This window comes from Passer domesticus, chromosome 3 (assembly GCF_036417665.1).
Source record: "Passer domesticus isolate bPasDom1 chromosome 3, bPasDom1.hap1, whole genome shotgun sequence".
NCBI classification, from domain to species: domain Eukaryota; kingdom Metazoa; phylum Chordata; class Aves; order Passeriformes; family Passeridae; genus Passer; species Passer domesticus.
In genome coordinates, this window is record NC_087476.1 from 103,609,981 (window position 1) to 103,630,961 (window position 20,981).

At 39.7% G+C, this 20,981-nt stretch overlaps 1 long non-coding RNA gene across 2 annotated transcripts in view; it reads left to right on the forward strand.

Moving 5' to 3' along the window:
• The window catches only part of LOC135297344 (uncharacterized), a 48,875-nt gene that overhangs the window by 23,323 nt on the left and 4,571 nt on the right, over positions 1-20,981 (forward strand). The gene's annotated exons all lie outside the window — the stretch shown is intronic.

Consider the following 20,981-nt stretch of genomic DNA (forward strand, 5'->3'; position numbering starts at 1 on the left):
GATACCAGGGAGTTTGTTTTTTTGAAGATGATGTTCATAGCTCATCACTGGTTTTAACAGTGAATATGTGACAACTGAAAGTCTCAAAGAGCGTGGCATTTATGGCAGGCAAAAAGCGAAGTTTGCTTATTCATAGACTTAAGTAGATGTAAATTGAAGGCTCTAACAAAGATTTTGACCCCACCCTGGGCTTCAGAAGCCCAGCTCACAAAGGGTTTTGCAGACTACTGCTGTGAAAAATCAGGAAAAATGAGCTTCTTTTCAATAGCTTAAGGTCTTGCAAGGACAGCAAAGATCTAATGAGTTTTTTAGAGAAGTCACTGACAAATGTAATGATACAGCATGCTGAATGAAATAGAAGTCCTGCAGAATGAAATCATATGTGAGCTTCTAATTATTTCTACTTTATGGATATGAAGGGATGGAATTAAGGCTTTATAGACAACATTGTTATTCCTTTTTTCCAAGGCCATCACAATAAAACCTAAATGTTCTTTTATATAATTTTCATATATTTCTTACAGTTCTGTTTAGTATCATTAGTCTGACAGCTGTTCCAGCAATGTGGAAATGAAACTAGAAATTACAAGAGCAGAAGGTTTGTCTGTCTTTCATTGTTAGATTGCATATGCTCATAATGATTCTATGATTATTCTCCTCTTACTCTTACATGTGTACAGGCAGGATAAAGCTGTAGGAATGACTATAATGACAGATTCAATATGACTGACATATTGAATCAAACCCATGTATGTTGTTTGAATAAATCTTAATGATTATTTAAATATCATAACACTGGAGTGAATTTTTAAGGTTATTAGTACTAACTCTTTATAGATAGTCTTACAGAAATTCATAGTGACTGCATGTATATAGAGAAGTCAAATTTGTCAGTAATCCCAGTGAAAAATTAACAGATTTAGCTCAAGGGTGTCATTCAGCCCAATTTCTGGTCTCTTTCTCATAGACTACACATTATCCCAAGGTATTATTTCTGGACTTTTGCAGCCCTGTTAACCCTGTGTAAGTGCTAGCTATATGTCTGCCCTATCATGTTCCCAGAAAACAGAAACTTCCTCCAACATTATGAACAAACAAATAAAGATGTGAGTGGTGCAGGAAAGGTGAGCAGACCACCTAGGCTCCTTGAAAACCCTCTGGGTCTCACATGTTTTGCATTACTTCACTTTTTAACAATGTTTTTTCATCATGACTGATGGGCCTGATGACTGATAAAGATAAGAAATTCAAGAACTCATACAAATTTACCTACTGTCAGCACTTCCAGGGATGCAAGTTTGAGTACAGCTGCATGAGGATTGTTACATTTCCTACCCACATCTATACTTTATTTTTTTCCTACCAAAGAAGTGGACAATGAGATATGCATTGGCAGTTTATCAAATGAAACATCTGACTACATGTATTGTACCTCTAGAGTATTAAAGTACATGGACATTTAAGTTACAAAAACTCTGCAGCTTTCTGTTTCAACAGAAGAACACAGCGGGGTCTCCTATTATAGCAAGTTAGAACTTGCTAGCCCATGTCTTCCCATAACACTGGTTCTTGGCAATAATTTTTTGTATTCCTGTGCTGAAGGTAGTAAGAAGTCTCAATCATATCAGCCAAAATATTCTAAATGAAGTTGTTCTGAATAGGAATTCAGTCATACTGAAAGAATTTTGAGCTTATTTCTCCACTGATTAAATACTGCAGTTTTCCACCATTTTGAAGGAAAGGACTGCATGAGCCTTTGCCACAAACAGATTTGTGGAATAAATTAGCTATTCCATTTTCAGTCTTAAACAAGGAAGCATATTGAGGCATTTTGTGCTCTTTTCCAAAATGCTTTAAGCTTATATTTCAGCAATATTCTAGTGTGGTTTCAGTCTCCTGCTGCTAATTAGAACAATCTTGGATGCCATCTTAAAAAAAAAAGAAAAAAAAAGGTTATTTTATGGTTTCCTTTCTGGGTGTAGAATCAAGAGTGGTAAGAGGGAGTGCATTTTTCCATGTGGCTGATAAGACTTCATAATAAGCTGCAGTGAGAAGTAAATTTAATCCTTTAAAAATCCTAGGTTTTATCCTAAGTTTCTTCATTTAATATTTCTTTCTTCTCTCTTTTCTATTACTGTTGCATCGAGTAATGATTCTAGAAATGTGAATCACATGGTTATCTTCTATCCTAAGAAATGTAAATACCAAATCTGATACTAGAGATCCCGTGTAGTGCATGTAGAATCATAGAATCACAGAATGTGCTGAGTTGGAAGGGACTCACTGGAATCAGCAAGTCCAACTCCTGGCCCTGCACAGGACACCCCCATAGATCATACATTGTGCCTGACAGTATTGTCAAACTTCTGCTTCTCAAACTCTGTCAGGCTGGTGCTGTGACCACTTCCCTGGGGAGCTGTTCCAGTGCCCACCCACCCTCTGGGTGAAGAACCTTTTCCTAACATCCAACCTAAACCTCCTGTGACACAACTTCAGGCCATTCCCTTGGGTCCTGTCACTGGTCACTGCAGAGCAGAGATCAGTGCCTGCCCCTCCTGTTCCCCTCATGAGGAAGCTGTAACTGCAGTGAGGTCTCCCCTCAGTCTCCTCCAGGCTGAACAGAACAAGTGACCTCAGCTGCTCCTCATACGGCTGCTCCTCAAGGCCCTTCACCATCCTTGTTGCCCTCCTTTGGACATTCTCTAATCACTTAATATCTTTCTTACTTCTTGGCACTCAAAACTGCCCCCAGCACTCGAGGTGAGGCCACCCCAGTGCAGAGCAGAGCAGAGCAGAGCAGAGCAGAACAATCCCCTCCCTTGCCTGGCTGGCAATGCTGTCCCTGATGCTCCCCAGGACAGGTTTGTCCCCCTGGCTGCCAGGGCACTGCTGAGTCATGTACAGTTTTCTGCTGACCAGGACTCCAAGTCCCTTTCTGCTGCACTGCTTTCAAGCCTCATGACTTGTACTGTACAAGTCTGTACAATGATCTGGATGACATGTTTACACTATTTCAGAGCCACTAATAAATCATTCTGTTAGTCACATAAAGCTATAAATGTTCAATATAAACATGGCATTGGTAAGACATTAATCTTCTCACCAAATCAATGCTCTTACATGTAGGAGAATGTATTTTGGAAAATACCACGTTATCTGTAAATGGATTAACTCCCCAGTTCCCAAAAAGGTATTCCATCAACTGAGTTAGAGTGCTTGTCTTCTACTTAATTTTATTGTTTTCTCAAATATTCCAAGTTTATCTCTTACTGTTCATTTCCTTCTTCATGTGGAATTTTTTGCTTCTTAGTAAATATACCCTGTCTGCACCAGCTGGCAAAAAGCTTCCAAAGTTTATGATTTAGATTTAAGCTACATGAGCCTCCAAATAAGTGTGGACTCATTTAACAGCAAATTTGCTTTCTTCCCTGCAGTATTTAAAGAGTCCTTTGAACTTCATCTTACTCCCTTTAAATGGCTGGCTCTGATGTCTTTGCTTTCTCCAAGACAGACCCTCATATGTAGAAAGCCAAGCCTCAGCAGACTTTTTGAACAGATGTACCTCCTGTTCCTTGTCTCAGGATCTTGTGGGAGAAGCTGGTAGAAGGGCTTACAAAAAGAAGATGTTGCTTGCTCTAAAAATATTGCTCATTTTAATTTCCTGAAGCTTCTAGCATCTCATCAAAATATTAGAGAATCCAAATAAATAGAGACCTAATGGAGTGCTCAGTTCAGCCAAGTAAAACATAACCCTGTAACACTGTTCTCAGGAAGTCTTTTCTGGTTGGTAATACACAACTGAGCATCACCAAAACTTCTACTCTCTCTTTCCTCTGTCTCTCCTCTTTCTGCACTTCCAAACACTAGTTAGCATCTTGCTCAAAGCCCCCACTAGTGTTAGTGCCTCTTTTTGTCAGGTTGTTTGGAAATGAGAGCAGATTCCTTCCTAAGCAGACTAATGGCACACACAGCACAGAGCTTTTGGCACTGGATTTTCACTTGGCACAACGGTGCCCAATCCCACATCCCAGTTTTGCTTTAGAAGGTATTAAGGAGCTGCTGGGAACACACTAACATTTAGCACTGTGGCTGGCCAGCAAATCAAACCAAATGGAGTCATTTATTCAATGCTGCAGATACACTGACCAAAAATAGCCTTAGTGGTCACTTGCATTGTCTTCCCCAAATGCCTTTTGTTACTACTCTGTGGTAATTACTCACTAACATGAGTAATAAGCCACATCCATTGTTCTTCTTTGTATTTGGGAATAAAATTTTGTATGTTGCAAGGCATTATATGTAGATGATTAAAACTGTTCACATCAGCCTGCAGGGAGAATTTCAGTCAGGATGAGTAACTAATTAACTCTCCAGTATGCAGAATCTTCAGGAAGTTGCAGGGTATTTATCAATGTTCAAATACACATTTCACATGTGAAAACCCCAGACAGATTGTTGGTTTGCTGATATGAAATATTGTTTCTCAAGTATAATTTTATCTGTATTTGAAGGCAATTTTACACATCTAAAATGGTATCTCAGGAGGACATGGTGAATGGGGAAGAGGACAGGGCTCTCCCTTCCATCACCAGCAAGCAGTCTGCACTGGAACAGTCTGGACATGGGACACTGCTTTATCCTTGGTCTGTATGACTGTGCTAGCCAGCTGTAGTCACAAAGCTAACCTCCTCTCCTCTTTTCTTCCATTATTTCCTATCAGCCATTCCTGCCATATTCTGACACAACATTTTTTTTCCCATCTTCTTTCAGACTCCTCAGAGGTACCACCAAATTAATGTTCTGGGAACACAAAAAGTGATGGAGCTGTGGTAGATGAACAAAGAATGAAAACTAACAAGACAAAAATCTCTCCCTGTTTCCTCTCTTGCCCAACAAATTTATGCCTCCTAAGTGTAATGCAGGCATGGCTTAAATGGGATCTAGGCCACTAGAAACTGCAAGATTTAATTAGGTTGTCATTTTTTTCTGTCTCCCCAGTTAACTGTAATTTAAACAAACCTGTGTGTAGGCGTTTCTCTGGAAACAACATCGGTTCTGGTGAGTTCCAGTAGTGGAAAAGAAGAAACAGGGTATATGGAAACTTTGATGGTATAAATGAGAAAGGGGAAGACAAGAATTCATGTTTTTAACAATATCCCTTTTTCACAAGAACTTGTCAGTAAAGGAGATGTTTGAGAAAAAGTTTCATGCCTTGTTTGTTTTCACAAAGGTGTATTGTACAGTTCATTCAGCATTTACAGAGGAAACTGTGAAAATGATCTTGCTCTTCAAACCTAAGTACTCTTTACCATCTTTGCTTATTAAAATTACCCAAGAGTAAGAGTCTATTATTCTTCAGTGGCTCACAGATTCTGGGGCTGATGCCAATTTATTTGCAAGGGAAAAAAATGAGGATTAATATCATTGAGGTAAACAGCTCTATTTTGACTGAAAAGGAATATCACAACCAAAGGAACTGTACAAACTTTCTAAAATTTAGCTAGACCGTACAAAAGCAGGAATTTTGAGAAGGAGGTCTAGAAAACCTACTGCTTCAAAATATTTAATCTTAAAAGTACTTAGAGATCAGAAGTTAGTTAGATACCTAAAAGCAGATACCACTCATGTTCAGAAACAACCTAAATTGGGAGTATAGGTGCTGTCACCTAGCCCTTCATGCCTCTTTACCTATGATCCTTCACAGACCTTCTCAGAAAAATATGCACCAAAGGATGTCTAATACACCACATGTTCAGTTTCTACAGAGAGGGCTGACCTGCTGGGCCCTGACAGGAACCTGGGGAGAAACAGTGCCCTGTCACTTGGAGCAAGAAAGGAGAGGTGTTGATTCTGTCCCCTTGTTAAAAGCACTCAAATGAAAAAGAGACATCTTTTTCTGCATACCAGAAAGGGTACAACGAACAGTGCACTTTTGTAGGATGAGAGAGAACTGGAGTCCATATCTGCCCACTTTAAGGGCTGAGAACGCCTGTTATTATAGTCTCCAGATCAAGGCTGGAATTTTCTCACTCTTTTTCTGACTGTGGGACTCTTGCACTGAGAGATATTCAACACAAAATAAAGGCAAGACAAAGCTGCTCAGGAATTTGAATGCTCTGAGCAGAGATACTTTGACTGCATGAGGTTCTAGGAAAAGTATGTGTGAGCACATGTGAGTGTGTGTGTAAGTGCGTGCCTGCGTGTGTGATATGGCTCTGGGACACAAGGAGCAAGACCACACACTGGAAGAGAGAGGAAAAGCAGCCTCAACAGCCTGAATAGAGCTGCTGTGTAGGTTTGTGGGAAGCCTGGAGAGGTGACTCTTGGATTAAGGTTCTGGCAGAGAGTCTTGAACGGGTAAGTGAAGAAGCTGTCATAGGTTGTTTAATTTTTTTCCTGGGATTTGGACATTACTGTAAATCAAGGTGCCTGGAAGATGTGTGATTGAATCCATTACTAATTTTTCTTCCCAGCTGGCAGATCTAAAGAGATCTCAATCTAACAGCTGCTTAGATGAAAACCTGCTGCTAGTAGCAGTGGGGAAGGGGAAGATATTTTTAAGAATTTTCATATTTTTATGTTTCAGTGTTATGTCTACTATCTCATTACTGCTGCCCCTTTTTCATAGTATTCAAAGACACTATTATTTCACAAAAGCAGACTTTAAATTTAGTCTACCATTTCAATCCTTTTGTCTCAAAATAATTCAGAAAACTCAGAGTTCCCCCATGAAGAAGATAGGCTGGCTTCCCATGTCAGCTGTACTCCTGCAAAGCTTTATCAGTTGACTGTAAGTTTGAAATGAATCCTGCAACTCAAATAATTTAGGTTACTTTAAGTTTATGTAAGAAATGACATCTGAAACTCAGCTGACAAGTACAGATCTTAGTGGTATATATTACCTGTCTTTTCTTACAAATCAGTGCATGGCACATCACCCACAGACAATAGAGAGGAAGAGACACTGACAGGGAGATGCACAACTGGCAGTTCAAAATAGTCCGAGAGCAGCTAAGGTTTGCTTTTGTTAAAGGGAGAAAAGATGCTGGGGAAGTCAGTCAGCTTACTTTTGAAAGGAGCTAGGAGGTTTCTTTCCACCCTCCAAGGAAACCCTCTGACTTTTGGAAGGAAAAACCTATCTACAGAAACCAAGATGACTCAAACTTAAGAGAAGTGAATGAGGTGCAGGCTGGCTGCTCTGCTGAAAGCAAGTAGTGCTGGCTTCTGCAGAGACAAGGGAAGTAAGTAAGTACCTTCCCTCTGACCTCAACAACCCAGTAGTGCGGACATCTTTTAAGATGTAAATTTAATTTGTATACAAATGATGCACACATAAATCTTGCTAGACGTGAGACAGTGCTCATGATTCACATTTCCTACTCCATGAGCATCCAGTTGAAATTTCTCCCCACTCACTTTCAGCAGTGGCCTGGCTCTGGCTTAGGCTTGGGCTCAGGCTGAAGCTCAGATTCCACCACAGTTCTTGGGGCTCATCCCATTAGCTTCCAGCAATGTGAACTGTTCTGCAAAGCTGTAAAAAGCCAACATGGAATTTAGCTGAATAAATAGTTTAGGAATGAATACTACAAAGTAACCTTTTACTTGGTCTTTAATAAAAAAAGCAAAAACCAAACCAAACCAGGGGATAGATGTTTTGCTGGCAGTTTGTGTGTTTATTTTCCAGTTGCCATAGAAAATAATTGACCTATTTTCTTCCAAGAATAAATATCTTTATTCAAGCTCCTTAAAAAAACAGGCAGCCAAGACTTGCACTGAGGCCCCACCCATGCTGTCTGCTGCTACAGTCCACAGCGGACAGATTAAGCTTTACCATTTTTAATGAGGCTTTTGAACTGTTGGATGAAAATGTGTTTCTTACAGTACATTTATCCTGCTGACTCCTACTGTTTCAGACCAGAGTTTTGGGTCTAATGAGAAGCCTGTGTAAAAAAGACAAGACATTCAGCAGTGTCATTGCCCTGGGCTCATTCCTGTTCTCTCTCCATTTCTTTAAATCTCCCAAACAGATAACTAAGCCACCTTTCAGAATGTTTCTCCTGGCCATTCCTTTTTCTTTACCCTGCTCTGGATATGTAAAGGTTTCAGCAACAGGCCACTGAATTTATGGAAAGAGTTGATGGCTCAGGAGTTGAGAATTTCAGTGTTGAGTAGATTATCCTTTGTTTCTGGATCCTTTTCTTACCATTGCTTGTGGATATAAAATGGAGTCACTTTGGAAGTCCTCATGCAGCTCCCTGAGAACCAGGCCATTTGTTCTGTTACCTTCTCTGTAACCCCATAAAACTCAGACACTATTCCAGTTGCTTTGTTCTCCTCATACTGGTCCCTGAATATTAATCTTTTTGCATATTGTTCATGTTTGCATACTTGTCTCTACTTTAAATAATTCTAAAATTATTTCCGCCAGATCATGGACAGTGTTTCTATTTATATATTGTAGATTTGTTTTTTCATTGTTGCTAAGCACTGCACTGTATCTCTGAGAATCTTATCTATGGCTCTGTCTGCAAAATTTCTGTTCAATGTTTGGTGGTGTACATGGCAAGTGTGGTAGCCTTGACATGTCTGAGAGTGTCTGGAGCAGTCCTACTTTATTTGCTGAAAATGTGGAAGCACAATGATACACAAAATAAAGAACGGATTTGTAATTCTGGCTTGATTTTACATCCTTAAATAAGTAACTGTTAGAACAGCAAGTTGTTGGGCTGCTTCTTCTGTTCTTCTTGTGCAGAAGAGTCAGTATCTTCAGACCCATCTACTGGGCAGTCAGAAACATGACCCTGGAGGACTAGATAGAAAATTCCCCATAATCACAGGTGGACCCTTGTTATCCATTGGGCCACATTTGAACACAGACTTGCTCCTTGTCCGAAGGCGAGGCATGACTTGGCAATGGGATTAGGCACATACTAAGGGAGAGAGTCAGAGAATAGCTTGCACCTGAGTGCCAGTTCCAGCCCCCGTCCCCATGGGCTCGTTGCTCTGCCTGGCAGGTACTGCTCTTCCATCCCTTGGCTGCTCTCTGGGCTGCAGGGATGCAGCTGGAGCACGGCACTGCTGGAGTCCTCTGTCCTCCAAACCTCCACACAGAATGTACCATGGGGACAGTTTTATCTGCTTCCCAAGCCTGTTTATCACATCTGCAAAGGGAAATCATTGTAATCCATAATTCCGTCTCCCACCTACCCTTGTAGAACATCAGGTATGTTTTAAAATGCAGTTGTTTAAAACAATCCATATATTTGTAAACTCCTTTTAAAAATATGCAAATAACTAAAAAATGCTTTCTTAGTGAACATTACAAGATTTTATTTCAGAGATTAAATTAAAACTGAGAATAGCTGGAATTTCTGAGATAAATAAGACTAATGACTGCTGGGGAAAGGAAAGAGAAATTATTATTTACTTACTGTTGACTCTATCATTAAGTTAAAGAAGGGATGGTTTTGATCTTGTGTCTTTCCACTAAGTTTTCATGTATGTAACTTAAGTGATCCCAAAGATGCTCATAAGTATCACCATTCCAGCATGACAAATTGTTTCATGTTCTCCATGGTATGATAGCAAAATAAATAGAGGCAGTGTTTATTTTGCCACTCAGCAGATCTTTCAAATATTATCACTGTGACATATTTTCTTTGTTTTATTTTATTTCAAGTCAAATTCTATTTAAGACTTTAGGTCACTGCTTTATGCCCTTGGGCCGGGTACAGATCTTTAACCAAGCCACTGTAAATAAACGGTAGTGATTTCCATGATTGCAGATCATGACAACACTGGCGGGAACATTTTCTTTAAATGCCATGTCACTTTCACCTACTGCCTTCAGGCCAGTGCATGACATGCAGTAAGTGTCAGGCGAAATGTCACATCTGGGAGGAAGAGCTTGTGTGAATGTTAAACTGGAATGTGGAAAAATGGTGTCACATACCCTGTAATCTAATACTGGTCTCCCTTAAAAGGGATGTTTTCTCTATGGAGATATGTGTTTACCAAAAGGACTTCTGCTTGAAGTTCAACAGAAACTAAACTTATCTTCTTATCCCCAGTTTTCTTGGGAAGCTCTTGCTACAGAGGTTGAATTCCAGGTCCTTGTATATTTTGCTGACATGATAAGAGTCTTTAGCAAATAAACTGAGAAAATGGAAAGGAGAAGAATGAAATTAATTTGTGTTACGGAACGAGAATAACCTTCTCCTAGGACATGAGAACAGCATCCTACCCCTCAGACTCCAAGTCTTATGAGTACCTATTGATATATTTGGAAGGATCCAAATATAACAATAGGGAGGGTATCTAATGATGTTTCACTGGTGCATACTCAGCTCAGGAATACTAAGGATTTAGGATGTATTATGTGAAGTGCCTCTTTTCTGTTTGTTTTTAATCTGTCACCTGCTAGGTTTATTTGATATTCATACTTCTTATAACAGAAAAGGCAATGGATAACTATTCCAATTTCTATTCATTTTCCTTTGCTACTTTGCTTGCAGACATCTGTCACAGCATTTCTCCATTGCTTTCTGAGCTGTGTTTTGTTCCTCTCGTGGAAGACATTGTCTGGCTTCAAGAATCCCTCTTGTCTATGTCTTCATATTTTCTGGTTTTACTATATGCTTTTCGAGATGATGGTCTCTAATGAGTTCTGGGTCCACTGTGGATTCATGCCATACTCTGTTCCAAATAATACTCAGAATTTTAGCAGCTTAATATTTCATTAGTAAAGATACCTTTCAAAATCTCTCTCCTGAGTGATCAACTGCTTCTGAATCTAACACGTAGATAGGATTGTTTCTCCCACAGGCACTACTTTACATTTATGCATTCAGTTTCATTTATTGTTCTGTTTACTACCATAACATCATAGAAGTCAACAAATCTTCACAGTCAGCTTTGATTTTGGTTACCTTGAACAATACAGTAGCAACAGCAAATTTTGCCACTTCACTGTTAACCTCCTTTCCAGCTCGGTGATTATGTTCTCTACCACTGTTTTTACCTGTTTAGGCAGTGTGTTCAATAATCTTGAATTCTTATTTCTGACAAATGTAAAGAATTCCTTTCAGCTGTCATTGAGATGGCGATAAACAAAACATTACATGTAACAGTTAAAAGTTTAGTTATTCCAAGCTTGAGATCCTTTACAACTCTGCTCTGAACTACATCTGGGTATAGTGATCTGTTACTATTTATTTTGTTGATAGTTCCACTTCCACCAACAATTCAGTTTGTGACACAGCCTCAGATTCATCTGCTAGGAAGGAGGAGTCTGATGGAGAAATACACCCAAAGTCTCCAAAGAAAGCACAACTAGCAAAATATTTTTACTGTTTCTGCTCTGTCCTTGTGTTCTTTAAGTACTCCTTTTTATACTTGGCTTTCAATTGCCCTGCTAAATTTAAGTCTGGCTTTTTATTGTTCATCTATTTGAAAAATAATCTACATGACATTCATGCCTTCTGCAAGTTGTTCCTCAAACTCTTTTCCAGCCTGCCTTCATATGCATTTATATTTAACCTGCCAGGTTTTATTTTATTTTCCATTTTCTTCTTCTCAATGTAGCTTCAGATATTTGAAAGCCTGTTTTCTTACTTCAAATACCTTCCATTAACCTGATATTAAATCATGTCAATTCATTGCTTTGGGCTCAGGGTGGAATGTGATATACCTGAAGTTTGTGTGGTAGAAGTCCTGCCATCCTTCTGAGCCTCTGAAATATTGCTTATAAATAGTCTTCATGTTAACTGCAAACATTTACTCTTTAGTTGCCCCTTTTAGGTAATTTTTTTCAGAGTTCTCATTTTTGTATAGCTGCTTGCTTTTTTCCTTTGTTTAATTTATTTCTTTTTTAAAATCAATTATTACTGAAATAAATAGATTTTGGAGACTTGCTGCTCCCCAGAACTATCACTGCCTTTGTGACCTTGCTTCTACCTTCTCACTTATTTGCTACCTCGCTGTAAGAGATTGTCTTTATGTGCCCCTTTCAAAGACTATGAGAGATTTTTCCCATGTCCTGTTTTCAGCTAGGAGGTCATTCACCCAGTAATGCATTGCCACATTCAAATGGGATCCTCTGCATTGCAACTGCCCTTTCTTCCAGTGAGATATTCCCTTCCTGGAACCATTTAACTGGACCAACACTCAACTTGCCCTTTTATTTCTAGGCAGAGGGATAATTATGTGGCGTCATCTCAGACTCAGGAAGGAAACTGTCATTGGTGCAGTGGTGCCATCACACAACATTTTCCAAATCAGTCACAGAACTGTTAGTGTGAGCTATCATGTCAGCACCACTCCCTCTGCCCTCAGACTGAGCATCTTCTTCATGCACCCTCTTCATTTGACCTCAGAAGCACATCTCCCAAACTCATATTTTTGATGGGCTGGTGCAGAGCAGGGCATACTGACGTCACTTAATACTGTATTAGTGAAGAAGTAAATTATTGAAAAGCAAGCAGATAGAAGCAGAGAAAATGGAAACTATGCTATAAATAGAGCAAATTTTTTTCTTGAGAGTTAAGAAGCCATTCATACTCATCTTCTACATTATTTAACTTGCTGCTTGAATTCACTAGTTTCTTCCAAAATGAAAAACTGACACTTGTTTCTATGGCAATCCTCTGAATTCACACTGAGCTGAGGATCTAGATATTTCTTGATATTTTACAGGGGTTTTTATATGTTTAACCAAATGCTATAAACTCAAGTTTGCCTATATTTTTAAAAAAGCTATCCTTGAGGTTAGCTCTGGGTCTATACATTGATGACAGCTATAACACAGCAGAAAAATGAATAAGGGAGGCTTAAATTGGTTTCATCAGGATGCTGCAGTCACAGTAACCACGACATAAACCAGCTGCAAGCTTCTCAGGCTAAAAGAGTTTAATTTAACTGAGATTAATCAGTTTTAATAATACTTCTGGCTTCTGCACCATTTTAACTGTATCTAAAAGTCCTCCAGGTTTATTGAGTTCAAGAGATATTGTTATTATTCAGTTTTATTTGCATGAGTCACATGAAACTTAAGCAATAAGCTCCCGACCTGCTACGTACTTTAAAGGGTCCTAAGTGACCTGTAAAGAAGTTTGTTGTAAATCCTTCTATCACAGAGCTTTGCAGACAGAATCAAGTGAACCACAAAGCTCAGAAAAAAATCTTGTGTCTGTGTACAAAAGTTCAGAGAAAGAGAAAGCTCATTCTTAGCTGCTTTCTTCAGTTATGATTGAGGGGTGGGCCTGGAAGTGCCTGATCCACCAGCAGCTGCTGCTCACTGTACCTTACAAAACGGTGTAAGGTAACCCCCTCTGCCCACAGATCAGTGAAGCTCACTATTGAGTCAGTCAATGTAAGGATTTTCAAATCCACCCACTCAAAGTCCCAAGTCTAGGTGCTGGCTCATTTTTTATTTTTTGTCTCAAGTGATGAAAATTATGCATGTTTTAGCAAGTTTCCTTGGCATATAGTGGACTTCTACAGCTGCTACCCTGTTTACTCTTGCTCAAAAGTGGACTGAAAATTCTGGGACTGCATCTGAATTATGACTAGTTTGCACTGGGTCTCACTGTGAAGACAAATCTAAGCAATAACCAGGTGAAGTTTAATAGTACCAAATTCCTGTTTAATACTTCCAGAATGCTTTGTCAGCTTATTTCCTTAGCAAGCTAAATCAGAAATAGCCTTGAGAAGGAAGTCCCATTATATTTTGCTTCGTCTTGAACTAAGCACTTCTGAGACCAGTTTGGATCACGATCTTTGAATCCGATTTTATCAGTCACTTGAAATGTAATGGATTAAAATATTAATCTTGCTGATTCAACAATATTACCCACAGACCTTTTCAAAACAGGGACCATTTCTATATAATTCTGACACAGCTTGGTGCAAACCAACATAATCTGAGAACCTCAGCATGCATGCTCTTGGTGGTGATTTTAGCACTAAGACTGCAGTTTTAAAATCATAATATCTGTCTGGTACCACAATTCAAAATTATTACATAAAAAAATAAAATGAAAGGACACTCTAGCAATAGTTTATGAAAGAAAGGATCTAGGGGTAAATCAATGCATATCGTCTGTGTCACACCATTAAGAGTTGCAGTGGTGGGATAGAAAAGAAACACAGCTGATAAAAGCATCTGTAACATGGCAAACCAAGTAAGACCTCAGAGGTAAACCTGCACAATGGAATTCTAAATATTTGAAAAGGGATGCTTCTGGTGAAGATCCCTCTTAGCTCTGTTGCAAGAGTCTCTAACTACAGGGTATTTGAGCATATGTCAGGTTAATCACAGCATGTGAGTTAAATGTCAGCAAATTCCTATTAGGTCTGTCATTTCCTACCTTACAGCCCCTATTTGCCTTCAACCAAGAGATACACATCCACAGAAGTTGCTTCTCTATTTGCAGAATGGAGGAAGGCAGTGTGTAAACACACTGATTTCTTGTTGTTTGGCTTAAAATAGTCACTTTAACCACCCTTTCCAAAAATGTCATCAACACTTGGAGTTGTTTGCATTTGAATGGATGATGTCATTACAAACATATGCCTTTGGTGTTCCTCTTTCTCAGCATCCTATGATTTTTCCCTTCAAGAAAAGGAAAATTGAAATGCAAACTGCAAAGTGGTGAGACACTTCACAAAGTAGAACATCACAGCTGGAGAAAGGAACTTCAGCAAAACTGGGTTTGCTGTCCAGCATGACTGGATGATGATCTCATTGCTGTCACTGAACCAGAACAAAGACCTGAATGGAGCTGCTCAGGAATTTGAGAACAAAATGTAATGACAGTAGAAAATCCTGACCTGTCAAAACCAACACATTCTTTGGAAATAGTTTGGTTTCAACAAACTTCTTGCAAATCACTGTTATATTTCCTTTCAAAACTTGCCTAGTTTTCTGAAAATTCATGGACAGAGGGCAGTTCAGGAGTTTGTGTTTCAAAGGTCTAGAACTCTTGCCAGCTCCAGCAAAGCTTAAAAGGAGTTAAGTTGGAAGGAGTTGAAGACACAAAGTTTACAGTTTGTGAACAGAAAGGTGGTTTGCAGGAGAGACCACTTGACAATAATCTGAAGAAGCCCCTCTAATTGCTTGCTGTCCTCACAGCCGTGCATCTGGGCTACAGCAGCTGATGACAGCTTCTGCAGAGAGCAAGGTCCATTGCTCAGCCCTCCTGACAGAAGAAGACCAGGCAGAAATGATCCAGTATCACAGGCTCCATCCTGGTAGCAAAAGGACTGCTCCTATCATTTCCACTTCTGCAAAACCTGTATGGGAAAAGAGAAGGACCAAACAGCACCTGGCTCTGCGTGGTGTGTCTGCTCTTTAGGCTAGCTGATGGTTACAGGTCCCCAAATTTCAAGTCCCCTGCCCACACAGCTGGCAGATTCCCTTCTAGCTGACCTCCCAGGCTGTAACACAGAACCCAAGAGCTCTGGGAGCCTCAACTCCCACTGAGTGTCACAAGAACTCCCCCCTCCTCAGCAGAGACTGGATGCTACAGCTAGACACTGGAGTTTTTTGGCTCCCTGAGCTGGGTCTGGGAGCTGGGAAGCCAGGATATGGTGGGGGGCATTTGAGTGTCCTGTGCTCTCTGGCACAGAGTAGAGTGCTGTGCCAGGCTGCAGGGCAGCAGCAGCAAACCTGATGGGGAACCCCCCGGAGATAAGTCAGCTCTGTTGCTTTTTAAAAGCAAAAGAGAGAAACAAAAGCAAAGCAAGAAGAGAGAAGAAATTTGGTGAGGGAGTGACAGTGCCTGTAGTTTCCATTCCAGATCAGAGGGGAAACAGTCCACGTTTAGGAGTACAAAAGCCTAAGTTTTAGGCAATTCTAGTTGCAACCACAAGGCCCCAGTACTTGCAACTGCTTAGGCATCACAGAGGAACAGGTAACTGCATAGCTGCTTCAGCTCCTCACCAGAGAATGTTTCTAATGCATATTCAGAATTTAGAAGATAAAACACATATAAGTCACACTCAGTATTTCTCTCTCCTATTTTCATCAGGACACTGACCTTTCTGCCTCCATTGCTGAGACTGATCAATCAAAATAGTGTCATTGATACCTACAGCTGCCTGTCTCTTGCATGAATACTTCAGATAGCTAAACATATATCACAATAATTTGACTCTAAAGAAAAAAGAAAGCACTTCACCAGCACTTTCTGTCCTTGCTCTTTGATAACCATAGCAGCAAGACCAAAGAAATGTTGACTCTCAGATGCAATTATCTGCCAGTCTCAGTACTTTCTACTTATACTGGTGTTAAGTCCAGAAATGCCAAGAAACTATCACCACATATTTCTTCTGAGCTTTGCATATGTGCCAGTCAATTACTCGTGGCAGAATCTTATGGAAAAAGACTTTGAGAGGCCACTTATATGCCTGGACTTGAAAGTGAGGGCTTTAAAGTATCCTGACAAGTTGGATCCAGGTTCCTTCCTTTGACAGCAGCACCTCTTTCTGCCTCTGCTCTTCCCACCGTCAGGCCTGCAATGACCTGCCAGGCCTTGCTGGCAGGAGCTCAGTGCAGCTCAGCTCCAGGCTGGGATGCTGCTGCTGGTGAGGTTCTCTTTGCTGCCCCTGCAAGCAGTGCATGGTAACCCTCCCTGACAATGACACTCTGTCTTGTGAAACTTAAATAGCTGAGAAGCATTCAGGGGAGTAATGTGTACAGTGATCTGTCCAAAGCCTGGAAGTCATCCTGGGCTTTGCTTTCATGTCAGACTGAAAGCTGCTGGTGAAACAGAGGGTTGGAAAACCAGAGTTTTGAGCTGTTGTGTGCCATAATCAATCTTTTTTAGAAAAATATTCACTGAAGAAAGAACTTCCTTCTGGAGAACAAGTTGTTTACAGGATGAATTCCATGCTGAGGTTAATATTTATAGCCACTATGAATCTTTTAAAGGAGAACAGCTTCTAAATGCAGTAAGGTATGAGGCTTTAATAACACAACAGTTGCAGAGCTTGGGCAAAAGGTATGGTAGCTTTTTTTGTAGCCAATGTGTTGCAAAGAAAGAAATATAAAATGAGCACTGCCCGTGCTGATGTCAGCAGTCACAGTTGCAGAATGTAAAAAGAGCAGAGTATCTTTTTCCTATGGTAATCTCCTAGTTGACTTCTAGTTTTCTTATCATTACCTGTGCATTACTTTGGGGTTAAGAGTTTCACATATGCAGGAGAATAAGCAACTAGACAGTTCCATAAAGAGCCACGGTAATGGCAGGCATTATATGCAACTGATTTATTTTCTTAATATAGTATCAAGCCCGTTTTAGCTGTATTTGTAGAGACACAGTGACACCCAGAGGTTGCTAATAAATGTAATGGACTGACCTATAATTTATTTGGGGCAGTGGACCAGAACATTATCTAAACTAGCTCATATACATTCAGAAAAGTTCCAGTGCATGCTGTTTATTAAAAAACAGGTGATTCAGTACCTGTTTTTTTTATGTGTATTATATTGAATCTCCAAAATTAAAACCAGAAATATACAAAGCTCATGCAAGTATACAAATATACAAATTGTAAATGTAGTGTTTTCTCATAGCCCTTGTTAAATAGAATTGTTTTGGCCCAAGCACAGTTCAAAGAATTAGCTGTTTTCGTTTGTCAAAAGCTTTTGTTAATCAAGTCTGTAAAGGAAATATTCTGTGTTGTCTGTAAGGCAGGAGACACGATGGTTTACATTCAATTTATCCTTCCATATTTATTTTAGCGTTTTGGGTAACAAATGTGCTCTTACAGTGGACACTGTGTGAAGACCACTTTATATTTTAAAGAAAAAAATCTTGTTTTCCTCTATGTCCAAAGTGTAGATTGGAATGTTATTGTAATTTTTTTTTAGGGGACAAATGAGACTTAAAAATGAAAACAGTGCAAGGTTTAATGAAAAAGCAAATTGTTCTTGCATCAACTTGACATAAATAAGAAGCTTCCTGCTTGAAATTAAGCTAGTAGTGAAGAGTGATTGCTGATTTCTAATCTAGCAGCAATAGTCAGTTATTTTTCATATTATGTAGAGCAGATGCTCAGTAATTAAATTTCCTTTGCTTGAAATATTTATAGAATCTTTGATGAAGATTCACAGAGGTTATTCTTATGTTCTTGTGGACAGCAGAAGGAGTACAACAGTTTAAGGGTGGTTCTGTGCCAGCACAGATGAGCATTAGTACACTGTGAAAGATGAGGCTGTGCATCTTCAAGACTCAGGGGAGGCAAAGGAGCAGCAAAGCCCAGGCTCCACAGAAGATCCCAGAGAAACTCCCACTGACATCAGCAGAGCAGAACTGTGTGCAAATGCCTATGGGTGCTGGCTCAGGTGATTCCTGCTGTTGACAACCTGCCTCAGGTCTGGGGCAGATATGTACTCGTGAATTGGCTATTGCTGCCCTGACTGTTGGGAGATGTTGCTGTACTCACTCATCTTCCAGGATGTGGCTTTCATGAGATACTGGTTTTGTCCTACAGCCTGAGGAAGAAATCTCCTAGTCACTCTTACTTCTTTTCATGTCATACTGGAAAGGGTTTGCTTCCACCAGGCACACAATCTCACTCTCATCTTCTAATATGTAATTCAGAATAGGGGTTGTTTAGGCCTTTTTTAGGATTATGTGTGAGCTGACATACCCTCTTACCTTCAGTGCATGAGCTTCTAGAATTTCTCAGTAAGGCACTATTGCTACTGGCTGCAGGGAGCCAGGTATGCTCCACATTCCTACCTTCAAACTGTCAGTTGGGAGTGGTCTGGGGTAATTTTGAGTAGAGAACCTATGGGAATGTGAGTAAAGCTTCTGAGATGTCTGTGTGTCTAGACAAAGGACAGGAGTAGCTATGGAGCTAAGTTTCTACGTCTCCAGATTACTGCAATTTCTCTCTGTATACTGGGATATTCACAGGCTTGAAGAGAAGCAACACTTTTTTGTTTTTCCTAATATATCCTTATAATTTGGAGAAAAAAAAAAAAGAGTTTTAATACTAACAAACCTATTGTCATATTTTTACATTGTGGCAGGTGGCACCAGCTGATCCAGACCTCAAGCTAATTTTTGAGGTCCCAGTCTTGAAAGAATTTGAGCGGTTGCAGGTCCCACAAAAGTAATCTGACCATTCCAATATCACTATTAAAATCTAGTTAAATACATTTTGCTAAAAATCTCTTTGTTTCAAAGAGAAGGATGTCAGGGAATATTCACAGGAAAAAAAGGAGAGGGAGGAGAAAAGAGTAAAGTTAAAGAAGAACAAGTGCAGAGGAATAAATCTCAACACCAGATGTGAAGGTTAGAAATAGTCCCAACCTTATTTCCTTCCTACTGAATCCCAATATGTTTTCACACAGGAGAGCTCACACAGTAAGGACGCTAATACACTTCTTGCGTGCTAGCTGGTCATTAGAGCCTCACAACAAGGAAGGTGATCAGAGAATACTTGTCACATGCCCAAACTACCCTAATTCAAGGAACCTGCCACCTCAGTGCATCATATGAGGCAGGTCAAGCCTAGGGTGAAGCAAGCTTTCCGTGTAAGAATTTTAATTAGCAATGAGCACAATAAAATACATAAGCTGCTGAAAGTTAACAAGTGCTACTGTTTGAGATTTTTGTTCAAATCCATGCTGTGCACTTCCCTTTCCTCACTGCTAATGGATTAGCAGTATACTGGATAGTAATCAACAAATATTACAGTCATCCTTCTAATCTTATTAACAAACTTGTAAGAAGCATTAAGGACACATTTATACCACTTGTGGGAAACAGTCCAAATACAACGAACCAAAAGCTGCTTATCTACAAGCAAAACCAGCATTATATGACTGAAGGGGGCCAAGTTAATCAGAGCTATCAAGAGGCTAATTCAGGTCCAAAGGGCTGAGAAGGCAGCTTAAATGATCGTTCATAAATCATTGAAAGCACACTGTATTGTACCACACTATACAACAATTTTGTAGCAACAAACAGTGTTCTTCTGTAGGGTGCAGTTTCCTGCTTTCTATATGTCTGTGTTTTGACATTTTAAGTATCTCATCAGCATCTTTTTATCTTTAAGTTGTGAATATGTCATAATTCAGCTTGTTAATAATCAGATCTTTAGGAAGGAAGGGGATAGGCTATAAAAACAAACCTAAAATTGTTCATGTTTGCAGGGAGCACTAGTGTGCTCACTACAAGCATATAGAAACAGAAAAGAATGTGGTTCCAAGATACTGTGGAAGAAAACTGGGGAAAGCAACAGAGAAAATCTGAAAAATCAGCTGTATATGTCCCCAGCTCCTTTGCTTTATAGGATGAAGAAGAGGACACTGATGGTTAATTTTTAATTTCAAAATACTTTAGAGAATTATTGAAATGTGCTGGTTTATATAATATAAGTTTATTCACTTATGCCACCATGGAAAAACTGGGATCTGGTCTCATTATGCCTTTCTTCTGATAGGATTGAGACTATCCACAGGCTATGACTCACTACTCTTTAGAACTATCTTCCAAAGGCTCACTTACCACTTTTTAAAAGTGTTTAAAACACTGTTCTTCAGCTGCTTGCTTTCTCCCACTGCGCCCCCCCCCCCCCCCCCCCAGCAGTCCTAAGAAAGACTTTCCCACTACTTAGTATAAGTAAAGGATTCCCTCCAAAGACTACAGTTAATGGCACTTGTTTCTGATCTCACAAGACGTGGAACATACTCCAATTTTATATACAGCATAATATTTCACATTTCCAGTGCCTGATATTCTAGTGCTATGCACTAGAGTATTTCCATGCATCAGCACAAAGTGAGGGCAAAAAGCTGCCACTGCAATGTTCTCCCTCTGGAAAAATGACACTCTGGGATAAAAGACAACATAACATGTTAGGAAGAAGAGAATAGTCCTTTAATACAATCATTAAGTCACGTGTGGTTTTGTCAATTTTTCCACAGAACACAGAAGATCTTAAGACTGGGAGGGACAGTATGGCTG